At 36.2% G+C, this 12447-nt stretch overlaps 1 protein-coding gene across 1 annotated transcript in view; it reads left to right on the forward strand.

The window, feature by feature from the left end:
* LOC311086621 (Na(+)/H(+) exchange regulatory cofactor NHE-RF2) overlaps positions 1-3435 on the forward strand; it is a 35009-nt gene extending 31574 nt beyond the window's left edge. Inside the window, exon 7 of the transcript XR_014607097.1 lies at positions 2574-3435. The gene's annotated coding sequence lies outside the window, so the exon portion shown is untranslated. The remainder of the gene's footprint in view (positions 1-2573) is intronic.
* Positions 3436-12447: the final 9012 nt, after the last annotated feature.

Consider the following 12447-nt stretch of genomic DNA (forward strand, 5'->3'; position numbering starts at 1 on the left):
AATCTCTGTCACTGTAAAATATTCCTCCCTAATTCGACCTAATAACTTGCTGCATAATGCACAACTCATTATTATTATTATTTTAAATCTTGCCTAGTTGAATCTTGTATAACTTGTATAAATTAAGTTGAAATTGGTTAAATTATTTGAGTTTAAGTAATGGAATAACATACTTTGTCATGACTTATTGATCATATAATTATTTTTTTTCATATAACCACAAGTATGAGCAATTGATGCTTGTATAACACCACTAATGATATAATCAACAATGATTCACATTCATTTTGCACTTTGCAGATTACATTAGTCCCACAGACACTCCTCAATTCATACAGGCTTTTCGTTCACAGCTTTCTAGACGTTCACTCTTTCCGAGACGAGCACAAGCGAACGTGTCTGACATGATTACGCCGATGACACCCTATATGAGCCATAAATTATATTTGAGCGGATCTTTCAGTCTTTAGATTAGAGACAGGAGTGTCTGTTTGCACTGAAGAAGACGAGCTTCAAAAACCTGAGCAATATAATCATGTATATGAAAATGACTGATCTCAAAGTGGACTTGATCTGATAAAACAAGACCAGGAATTACCCAACTCGTGTCACTTATAATGTTTTACAGTGTATATAGGTATATGATCAATAAGTTATTACAACATGTGTTTTTACATTTCTTTAACTCATCACAATAAGCAATTTTCAACTTTTTTAATAAGTAATACATGATTAAACTCGGTTTTTATAGTCAGTTTAATGGAATTTAAGTTGAAATTACTTAAACATCCAAGTTGATTGTACTTAAAAATTTAAGGCAGCAACTTTTTTTCATTCTTTTTTAAATTTAGCATGCAATAAAAAGACGATCAACATGCCCAAATCAGCATGTGTGCCTAACAGGGATTTTTTTATGTCTTTTGCTGAACAAAATAAATACCTGAAAACACTTTAGAATGGTGCAGAAAGTTGTAAAGACCGGCGGCAAGAATCGTAAAAACACAGTTTACTGTCATGCTTGTCTAGCTGTGTAATGCATCACTGGAGGCTTTGACTGTATAGGGCAAAAACCTTCACATCTTAGCAAAATTTGTTTGGATGCATGCACTATCCATAAAGTAAACCGTGACAAGAGTATTTGACAGTTGAGTCGCACGTAAAAATGTCTGACGTTGGTGCATCAGATCAAGTGTCTATATCTCAAATACTGTCTACACTAACAGTGACTAACCAGCTGGTGTTTGTTAGTTGGTGTATGAGGTCCTCAAGTTCACACAGGTGTAGTTCATCATTATACAGACATGATCCACAAAATGTCCATATACTTCTCTATTTTATTTTTTAAGTATTATTTTATTATTTTAAATGCTTTGCTTGAGAAGTGTTATGGTATCTTTCGTTTACAATTAAAATAATATAATAATAAATATAGAAATTATATTTTTGTTTAAATTATTTAAATACATAATTTAGTTAGTGAATATATAGAAAGTGCATGTTTTAGTTAAAATAATAATTTATTTCAATATTTAAATAAGCCTATATATATATATATATGCACACACACAACCAGGGTGTACATTAGGATAAACAATAATAATAATAATAAAATCAAAAGATGGAAATAAAGCATAAAAAGGTAAATAAAAACATGAATGTGTTTGCATTAAAAAAAGTAACACATTTTACAGCTCTCTATTTTTTTCAAGTTTAATATCGTTTTATGGTATTGTTGAACTATTGTCTGCCTTGAAAATGAACAACAAAGGCTTATTTCCCCCTATGTACATTGATGTAGGCCTACTAAATTTAGCTTATAGAAGTATGTAATATTTTTTATGAAAAGACATGTCCAAACTAAGTTGAACCATTATTAAACAGTTTCAAAATGCAGTTGAAAGCGGGGGATGGTGGGATAAATGAACAAAAATGTGATGATAAAAAAAAAAAAAAGCCAAATGAGTAACGTTACAACTCCAAAATAAATATTATAAAACGGATAGTTCCGGTCCTTGATTCTGATTGTTTGAGCCTCGTTCGAAGCCGTTGTAAATTACTGAACCCGTACTGAACAAACACACACCTGTGACCGCATTACATAGTGTTACTGCGCAACTGCCGTTTGTGATTCTTTGTTGCTGCATGTGTTGCTTTGCAACCTCTTTGGAACTACATTGCTTAGCGGAGGAATAAATGTGTTATAACGTTATATTTTTTGTTGATGGTGTTTATTTTATGAATAAAATAAATATTAAAATTAACCAATAAGCCCCGCGAAGCCGTGTTTTACAGTGGATTCAGAACAGCTAAGGGGCGTTGTTAAGCACGACGCATGCCCAAATCCACTGTAAAACACGGCTTCGCGGGGCTTATTGGTTAAATAGCATGTTTCTGCATGTAAACCACAAAATGTGCCAAATATCAATATTACAATTTGGTTTGCTTTCAAGTGTACTCTACGTATATTTGTGCAGTTGCAATGTTGTATTTTGTGCAGTTGCAATGTTGTATTAATCTACGTATCTTAATAGTATTTATACCACGGTATACTTTAATAACTTTATCTGTTGTAGACTACTCCGTGAAGGGCAGCTGCAGTGCAGACGGGCCGAGAGGGCGGCAGTCGCCGTCGCCATGGTTACGCAGTGTTTGTGTTAGCTCGTGAGTCAGAGGAGCAGTGAGTCACAGTCAGGAGGAAATTCTCTGTTCTCGATTCACACACAACCACACACTCTCACCGAAGCCAAATAAGGACAACAGCTCGGAGAGAGAGACGGGAAATCTGTCCTGTCAGTGGCCGGCTGTGGATTTGTGAGTGAGGGGAGGGGAACGGTCACACCCAGCGACTTCACACCTCAGTTTACCGGCCCAACAACTTCACTTGGTGACAATATTTCACATCGCAAATGGTTGAGCTATTTCGCTATGATAAAGTAGCCTTCAATCTTTGTAGTACAACCCCAGCCTTTGTTGTTGTTGAATTAATTATCAGTTTGTTTTTTATATTATGAACAGTGATGCTATCTATCACATGCTAATACTGTGCACTGTCTGATTAGCATATTACCATATGGGTAGTTGCATGCTCGTTAACTTTTTGTTTTTATTAACATCAAGACTTAAACTTAAAATGTATACATATACAGCCCGGGGAAAGTTGTCACATTTCAGTAAATTTTCGTTCACACCAAGAGAGATAACCTTTAAAAAAAAAAAAAAAAAAACTGCGGCCGCAACAGTGTAAAAGTAGCCCAATTCCACAGAAAACCACAGACCTGGCAACATGTTGTTTATTGCTTTAAATGCTCCAGCTCTTTAAAGTCAGGTGGATTCTGATTGGCTGTTTATGTTTTTATTGTTCATCAGCTGAAAAAAAAATAATGTTCAGCCAAGGATGATAACTATAACGATAACTAAGCCTATACCGTTTTAATAATAACGATAACGGCAGAGTAACAATATTGTTGAAATTACTTCCAGAGCATTTTTTTTTTATTTTTTTTTTTTAGTTGATAAATGATACAAATATTGGTCAGCCAATCAGAATCTACCGGACTTTAAGGAGTATTTAAAGTGACAGCACGCTCTTAAGGCCCATTCACACCACGTTTAATGTTTGCACATGACTTTTTAAGGCAAATTAATGTTGTAGTCTGACTGAAATCAAACTTTTAAAGTGCATGTAACCACTGGCATCCAGAGTCCAGGATGCTAGCCATTAAAACATGGTTGTCAACCTCAGCGCTGTGTGTTTTGGGAATACACTGGATTTCTTCATTGCAAACATTCTGCCAAAATGACCAAAATTCGGTCTATTCAACCAAAACCAGCACTGTGTTTTTTGGCGAAATCACTGCCAACTAGATGATATCAGCAGGCCCTAATAATCACCTTCTTTCTCAGTAAACGGTAAATTTGCAGTGAAAAAAAATCGCTCGTATTGATCGGTATACTTTTGGAGAAAAGTTCGCATACCAGTACGTTCTGTATATTTGTAATTGTAGGCTAATGGTCACATGCATAAATCCAACATTGAGTTTGGTTTCACATGAGTTGTCAGCCAAATCCCAGTTGATATATATCCCTTGTTATATTATGTCTCTGGACTTTCAGTATTGAACATGAAAAGAGATTTCGTCACCACAATGGGTTGCTAAACTAAATTGTTCGGAGTGTTTTTCCAGTAATGCAGAGCCATTTTAAGCATAGCACATTCTTAACGTACCTTTACTGAAGTTTTAAATGTCGCTGCACAGATTTTAAAGCATGCATAATGTCCTGCAGTAGCGGCATAGCAATTATATGGACTGTTTGTAGTGGATTCAAGGGCTCTCACATTTATCAGACTGTGGGTGTTGGGTGAGGTATAAGGACATTCCCATGAGAGAGTGGCGTTAGAAGGGCATCACCGTGAGAAAGAGACAGAGAAGGTGCATGTTGGGAGATGTATTAAAGAAGGGAGTATATTAGATGTGCATTTATTCATAGGGAGGCCTGAGAACGGCAGTGTGACAGTGAATGATCTCATTAAAATGAGCTCATACGGAGGAAGTGCTTTGCTTTCATTTCCTTATTTCTGAGATCATTTTGTCTCATTTCCCTTTTTCAATGTGAAACGAATTTAATTAATATTAATGTTAATGTTAATGTCAATTTCATTCAGTTTTATTTAACAATGAAAACTATAACTACTGAACTTTTTGTGACTACATTTTGTGAAGAGTATGTAAATGCATGAGCAAAACTCTCCATAATGACACGAGGCTGTTGCTAAAGTAGCTTTTAGTTGCAGTTGCTAGAGTGGATGGTTGTTGCTTGCTTAGGGTTTTGTTAAAAATATCTATATAGTTTTTTTGTTTGTTTTGTTTTTTCCACTGATGTCAGCTTCTAATGTTAGGAAAGTACCGAAAGTTACGTATGTTTGTAACAGGAAGAAAGACCGGAATTGCTGACCACTCGTTTCAGGCAGTTCAGAATCTATTCTTTTCTTTAAGAGACAATAACTTTATATGTCGTGCACTTTGATGTTTAAAACTTTGCAGACCTTTACATTCACAAACAGCTGTATTATCCACTGCATGAAATGTAATATGTAAAAAATATATAATCGTGGCACTTTAAATCCAAAAGTATTAATCCAAAGTGTAAATTATTTGTTGATAATATTGTTTACAGTACATATTGAGTGCAACAGCAATGCAGAAACTCTTATCAAGCTATCTGAAAGATCTTTAGCATTGGACATGACAATACTTGCATTTCCACCATTAAAGAAGAATTTAAAGGCATGTCAGTCAAAGAGAGGAGTGCAGATGAGCAAATAGAGGCAGTTACAGTAGTTACCATCAAATTGTAGTAGGACAGCAGTCAGAGGCTAGATAAAGTTGCATTGCAGAAACGCTCATAATCAAACCACCTGAAAGATCTTTATCATCAGAATGACAATACTTGAATAACCACTATTAAACAAGGAAACAAAGACAGTCAAAGAGAAGAGTGCAGAGGAGGAAATCGAGAGAAAGGTGGTCTAAACGGAAGAGAGGGAGGTCCCGTTGAGAGTTTATTTCAGCGGGGTATATTTAGACATGCCCATGAAAAAAGCAGAGGGGAAAAAGAGTGATGTATAAACAGTAGTATGAATCTGATGTAACGTACTGCAATAGGCCCACTCACACACACACACACACACAGCAACTCGAGAGAAAATCTGCTGCAAATTACTCTGAAGGACTAAGAGTACAGCGCACACTCTGATATTACACATAATGAGCAGCATAAAGAGCGATCGTGAGCGAGGCAGCTGGAAAATCGATACTATTAATGGCCGTGAGCGGCGTGCGTAACAGTAACGGATAATGTCATGAAGTCTAGAGCAGTCCGAGCAGCGCTACACAGCAGCAGCCACAGTGACGCCATTGTGGTTCGAAACGCACTTCCTGTCTGCCGCCACAATGTTTGTGTTTCATGTTGCTGCAGCAACCAGAGAGGGAAAAAAAGAAAAGAGAGAGAGAGAGAAACTGAGAAATCGAGGACAAACCCATATGACTAGCCGGAATGAAAAAAAAAAAAAAAAAAGCAAATGCATCCAGACTGTGTGTGTATGTGTGTGTTGTGGATTAGCTGTGGCCCCTAAAGCAACATTAAAATACCTGCTATTGCCGAAGGGCTTTACTGCCTGTCCCAACACATTCCAGTAAATATAGCATTATGTAAATTTTTCATGCACATTCAAAAGTTGCTTCTCCTCACCTTTAACATTTTGAAGGTAAAGGAAAGATATATTGTAAAATGAATAAGCTTCACTTGTGCAAAAACCACCCTGGCCAAACCAAACAATATTATAAAGAAGTAAACAAAGTCTAGAGTAGTATACTATACTACAGGACTGTATATCATTGCTACAAACATACAAGCACTTTTACCTAAACATTTCCTTAACACAACTTTTTTAAATGTAGGTCAAACTTAATTTTAAGTCAGTCAGTGATGATAAAAAAATAGATATTTTCTTATTTTCCTAGAAGGTTCTCTGCACTGCACAATTCACCTCTTCTAGGGTGTTATGTGGTTGCTAGGGCATTGCTATGTGCTTGTTAAGGTGTTTTGCATGTTCTGTGGTGTCTAGGGCATTGCTATGTGGTCGCTAAGGTGTTCTGAGTGACTTTTTAATGCATTTCTGTGGTTGCTAGGGCACTGCTATGCAGTTGTTAAGGTGTTGTGGGTGGTTGCTAAGGTATTTTTATGTGTTGCTAAGGTGTTTTCACTGGTGTGTTATGTGGTTGCTAGGGCACTGCTTTGCAGTTGTTAAGGTGTTCTGAATGTTTTTTAATGCATTATGTGTTTGCTAGGGTGTTCTGGTAGGTTGCTAGGGCGTTGCTAGGTGTCAGGGTAAGTCAATGGGATCATTTTTTTAACATGAACATGTATTAATCAGAGCTTTTATTACTATTAAAAATAATTTAGCTATTTAAAGTAAAGCTGATATATATAAGATTAAAAACTTAAACATAAAACTGAAACTAATAAGTTTAATTTAAAGTACCAAAAATGAAACTAAATGTAAGCAATATAGAAATATATATAAAACGAATTAAAAATGAGAAAAGCACAAAATAGAATTACTACAACTTAAATATAAAATGAAAACTGAAAATCTAATACTACTGTACTCCACTTCCTAACAGTCCCGGTGTTGTTTATTGTGTGTTTGTGTGTGAGTCAAAGAGCGTTTGTGTCTGGAAGAGGAGCTTGTGTTTCCTCAGAGGAATGCTTGTATAATTAGATCCCCGCTGTCATGACAACCAAACTTGATTTTTGAGGGGGCCGAGACTAGTTCAGTTATAGAAACCTGAGTCAGTGTCTGCGACACTCACACACACACACACACACACACACACACACACACACACACACACACACACACGCACACACAAACCTAAACCTAGATAAGACACACAGAAACTACACACACATGCACCCTTATCGCAGCATTCATGCATGTATGTAAGTACTGTATACAACAGCCTTGGATTGTGAAATGTGAACTTTGAAACCACAGGTAGATTATAGTTTTCTGGCATTAGAGGATACAAATGAAATTAAATCATTTAAAAATAAATCAGATACTCTGCACCAACACAGACAATGATGAATAGGAAATCAGCCTTCTCAAGCATATGTGCCAAAAGTAATCATGGACAAATGGTTTGCCACCTTCTGATTCAGCATATGACAAATTCAACCCCTCAGTGGGTTATTTGACACTACGATATCCTGACCGCTGGCTGTAAACACGCCAGAGAGTAATGTATGTAAAAACTCAAGCCAAAAAAATATGAAGACAAAAATATGAAGATAATCCTGGACGGAAGCCAGACGTGTATCCGTCAAATGCGTCGGGTGAGCTGAAGTCAAGGCAGCCGCTGCTTACAGGAGCGTTTATCTGGGTTGCCGTGAGACTCGACTCGTGTGCGAGTGTGTGAGGAATGTGTGTGATGTGCAGACAGCGCACAGTTGTTCGGACCCTGTTCTCCGGAGCTGACGGTCATAAAGTGTGTACAGCTCAGAGTAAACAGGGTGTGTGTCTGTCCTGTAAACACTGTGCAGGTGTGACCCTCGCTGTGTCCTCCTGACCCAATACAACTGTTGACGTGCTGTAAACGCTTCAAACCTTCAGATCAAGCACCAGCGTCAATAAAAGAAAATCAATAAATCATCAATAAAATGAACAACAGCTGGAAAATAACTCAACTTTTTTTTAGAACTATCTCCATTTCTAATATTTTGCAAATCACTACCAATTTTTTAGTACAATGACAAAGTATTATATTATATATTGTATTATTTTATACTATGTATATTTTATTATATATTTTATTTATATATGTAAATATATAATATATATAATTTTTGATATATATATATATATATATATATATATATATATATATATATATATATATTAAAGTGCATATTTAAAAAACATTAAAGTGTTTGCTTTTTTTAAGGTATAATGTACTACAGTTGGCCTATATGGAGTATTGGAAAGTATTACAATATATTATTACAATAATTATATCATATTATATAAAACTGTATTGGAGTATAATTTTACATAACATTTGAATATTTCAATATTACTGTATATCTTAGTAAAGTGTTTAGAAAAAAAATTAAATGTACTATAGAGTGATACTGAATAGTGGAAGATATTATAATATAATGCAATTATATAGTGTACTGAAAAATATTATAGTACAGTAGTGTACATTCATGTTGCACGGTATACTATAGAGTATTGCTTTGTATTCTATATTGTATGCTATAGTAAAGTGTTTAGTATACAAAGTAAGATGTAAAATGTTTATATAGAATATAGGCTATTATGCATGACTGTATGCATGATGTATAAAATGTATAATATAGAATATATTGCACTAAGATGGTATGTTTTAAGTGCACAAAAATGGCATATGGTGCAGTGTAGTGAAGTACAGTGGTGTGGTATTTTATGGCATTGCGTAGTGTAGTAGAGTGCAATATTTATTGATGTAATATGGTCTACACTAGAGTATACAGTAAGTACAGTACAGTTTATTTTAGAATGAAATGTTTTGGTTTACAATGTGCTGTTGTAATAGTGTTTATTGTATAGTACAGTAAAATGCAGGGACGTGTTTAATGATGCAGTGCAGAAAAGTACAGTATAGACCGTAAAAGATGCAGAGAGAGAGCGATCACATGCTTCTGTAGTGGAAGAAACCCAACAGATGCAGGTGAGCCTCGTCCGATGAAACCTGAATAAAGGGTTTGAGGTGTGTGTGTGTGTGTTTGTGTGTGAGGGAAACAGTCTCTCTCTCTTTTATGAGCTCTTCTGCTGTATAATTGCTCCCTGCCTCTTCCTGTGTTCGCGCTGATGGAGGGGAGGGCTCAACTTCTGACGTTATACAAATAGGAATTCCCTTCGCTGGTCTCTCTCACAGCGCTCTCATTCACTTTCACCCTGTCTGGCCCCCAGACGAACTCTCTCTCTCTCTCTCTTTCTCTTTCTCTCTCTCTCTCTCTCTCTCTCTCTCTCTCTCTCTCTCCTATATAAACACTCATAGCGTCTATACCGGAGTCGGACACTCCCTCTGAGACACAAGTGCTATAAGGTTCCTCTCACGCTCTGAACAGAGGAGATACAGAGAGAGAGAGAGAGAGCAGTCAGATCATCCAGGTAAGAGGCCGGCGTCACACTTCTGAACTGTGAATAACATCTGCATGTGCTTTCTACACTATTCGTTACTGCGCTTTTAAGTTTTCAAGTCGTTTTCCTCTCTAAGACGACTCTTGTTAAGCGTTCTGGAGGTTTGTGGTGTGGCTGGTGATGGTAGGACTGACTTTTTGAGTTTAGCCAGACGAGTGCTCCACTTGAGCGTCCAGAGGAAAGGTCATCCGTAAATAGTTTCATTGAACGGGCCCGTCTGAGCGAGCGCGGGACATCTGTCAGCCAGACTTGAGACTTTGGGGTCGGCGTGAAAGCGGAGGTCATAAAAACGCTCTCAAAACAAGGAGTGCGATGATGAGGCCGTGGAGAAAAAGCGCTAACATTCTTCTCATTGTTCTCAAGTCTCGGAAGACCGTGCCAGACGCTGCACAGCCAAAACAACTTTCAGAGGAAGGAGAAGGAGGAGGAGGAGGAGGAGGAGGAGGAGGAGGAGGAGGGGGGGAAGTGTGACAAAATCAGAAAGCCCAAGCCAGAGTGTTAGCCGAGGTGTCCGAACTCGAACGATAGATCAGCAAAGCGAAAGCAACCCAAGGTGATTATTCATCTTGTGCTCGTTGAGCGTAAGAATGAGAAAACTTACTTGACAATTTAGTCAAATGGATATAATGTTATACTGAAGTTATTAATATAACATAGTACAGTAAACCTAGTAGAAAAGTTATGTGTTATATTGAATAATATATGTATTTTTAGTATAATATCCTGCATAGCACAAGTGTGTTGTCTGTATACTATAGTAAAAAAGATACACAGTGTTTCAAAGTAGCTTTACAGAAAATCATGATGCTGAAGTTTATAATATTTTAATATCTCCATGCATTTAGCAGATTAGAGCTGGGCCACCATAATACAGTTTACATTTTTGCGTTGATGCAAGTAATCAAGGCGTTGAGATATGCTATGCTACAGTATACAGTATATGCCGCCGAACGCAAGCTTATATATCCAACTTTATATAAGGAGCTGGGCGATAATATACTTACATAGTATAGTGTATAATACAGTAAAGAAAGCCAGAAAAGTTATTATCTCATAATGTGCTCATTAAGCCTAAAAAATGAGAGACACAGGGAAGGTTCAAGGTTCTGGAAACAGGCCCGTCCCACTCTTTCAAGGAGCTCAGGAGTTCTCAGGACTGGTACAGAGATTAGGAAACTGTGTGCAAGTGGAACAAGTGTGATGGATTCCTGTATTTGCTGCTGAGTGTTTTCTATGCTGACGTTAATGGCTGCTGCTGAGGATTGGGTGTAATAGTATCTGGAGTAAAGTCACAGACACATTAGCGAGAGAACGATGAGCTGGGAATTCGTGCTTTTTTTTTTAAAGGGAGCGAGCAGCTTTGTGCTCATGCTAGTGAGTTTTCTCTGCGGTAAATGCTAATGGAAAAGTTGTTTTTGGTGTCATTCAATTCGGTTTTGAATTAAAAGAATGAAGCTTACAAGAAATGAGACGCACACGTATTCCCACGGGCAGGGTGGAGTACTGTACGCCTATAGAGCTGAATGCCATCACAAGACGTCTGTCAGGAGTCATTCATTACATTTAATCGCTACTGTTCAACAGTTGACGTTTCACTAAAGTGGTTCATTTCACCTAAAACGACTGATGTGCGAAATTTGAAAGTGTCGTTTATCTCATAATGTGCGACAAGATTAAATATGTAAAATTTATAAATAAATAAGTATAATAAGTATATTTCAGTGTAAAATATTGGTTCTCATGTAATGAATGCATATTTAGGTATTGACACAATATTATATATTTATTTAAAATTTAGGGGGTTTTTTTAGTTATTACATTTAAAAAGTTATAACTAAATAACTTATAACTAAATAACTTTATAAATGTAATAACTAAAAAAAAAAACTAAATTTTAAATAAATATATAATATTGTGTCAATACCTAAATATGCATTCATTACATGAGAACCAATATTTTACACTGAAATATAAAACGTATTTATTTATAACTTTACATATTTAATCGTGTATTAGATACTTTCTATTAGATTCTAATTTAATTTAATTATATTACAAGCTTGAGGCCTATCAAAAGTCGTGCACACATGCTGTTTTTGTGAAAATATAATATATAAAAAATTATTACAATTATTAATGATATGTTATTTATTATGTATAATTAGTGTCAAAACAGCAGAAATTTTTAATTTGTAACATTTTACTGGTGTTTGAATATTCAAAATGTTTTAATTTGTAAGTTACTTTGGATAAAAGCATCTGCTTAATGAATAAATCTAAAAGTGTGTGTGTGTGTGTGTGTACGTGTGTGTACGTGTGTGTATGTGTGTGAGAGTGAGAGAGAGAGTTCTTGTATATATGATTTATGATGACACAAATGTGTATAATGACATGGATATTACAACGTAAACATGTTTTATGACTACACTTCCTGTGTCCTCATAAACCAAAGGTTTTCGGAACCAAATATATGTGTGTGTGTGTGTGTGTGTGTGTGTGTGTGTGTGTGTGCAAAATATACTGATGCATCCAACCCCATGTCCATTTTTTAAAAAGGCCCAGTATCAGATTACCTACCGCAGCTAAACGAAAAATCAAATTTGCTGGCGACTGTATGGATCTGGTGTGCAGCAGAGCAAATGGGATATTATTGGTATTTTTTCCACAGTCCCTAAAATTAGCTGCAACACTGCAGGATG

This window comes from Abramis brama, assembly GCF_963993115.1.
Source record: "Abramis brama genome assembly, chromosome: 1".
Lineage (NCBI taxonomy): Eukaryota > Metazoa > Chordata > Actinopteri > Cypriniformes > Leuciscidae > Abramis > Abramis brama.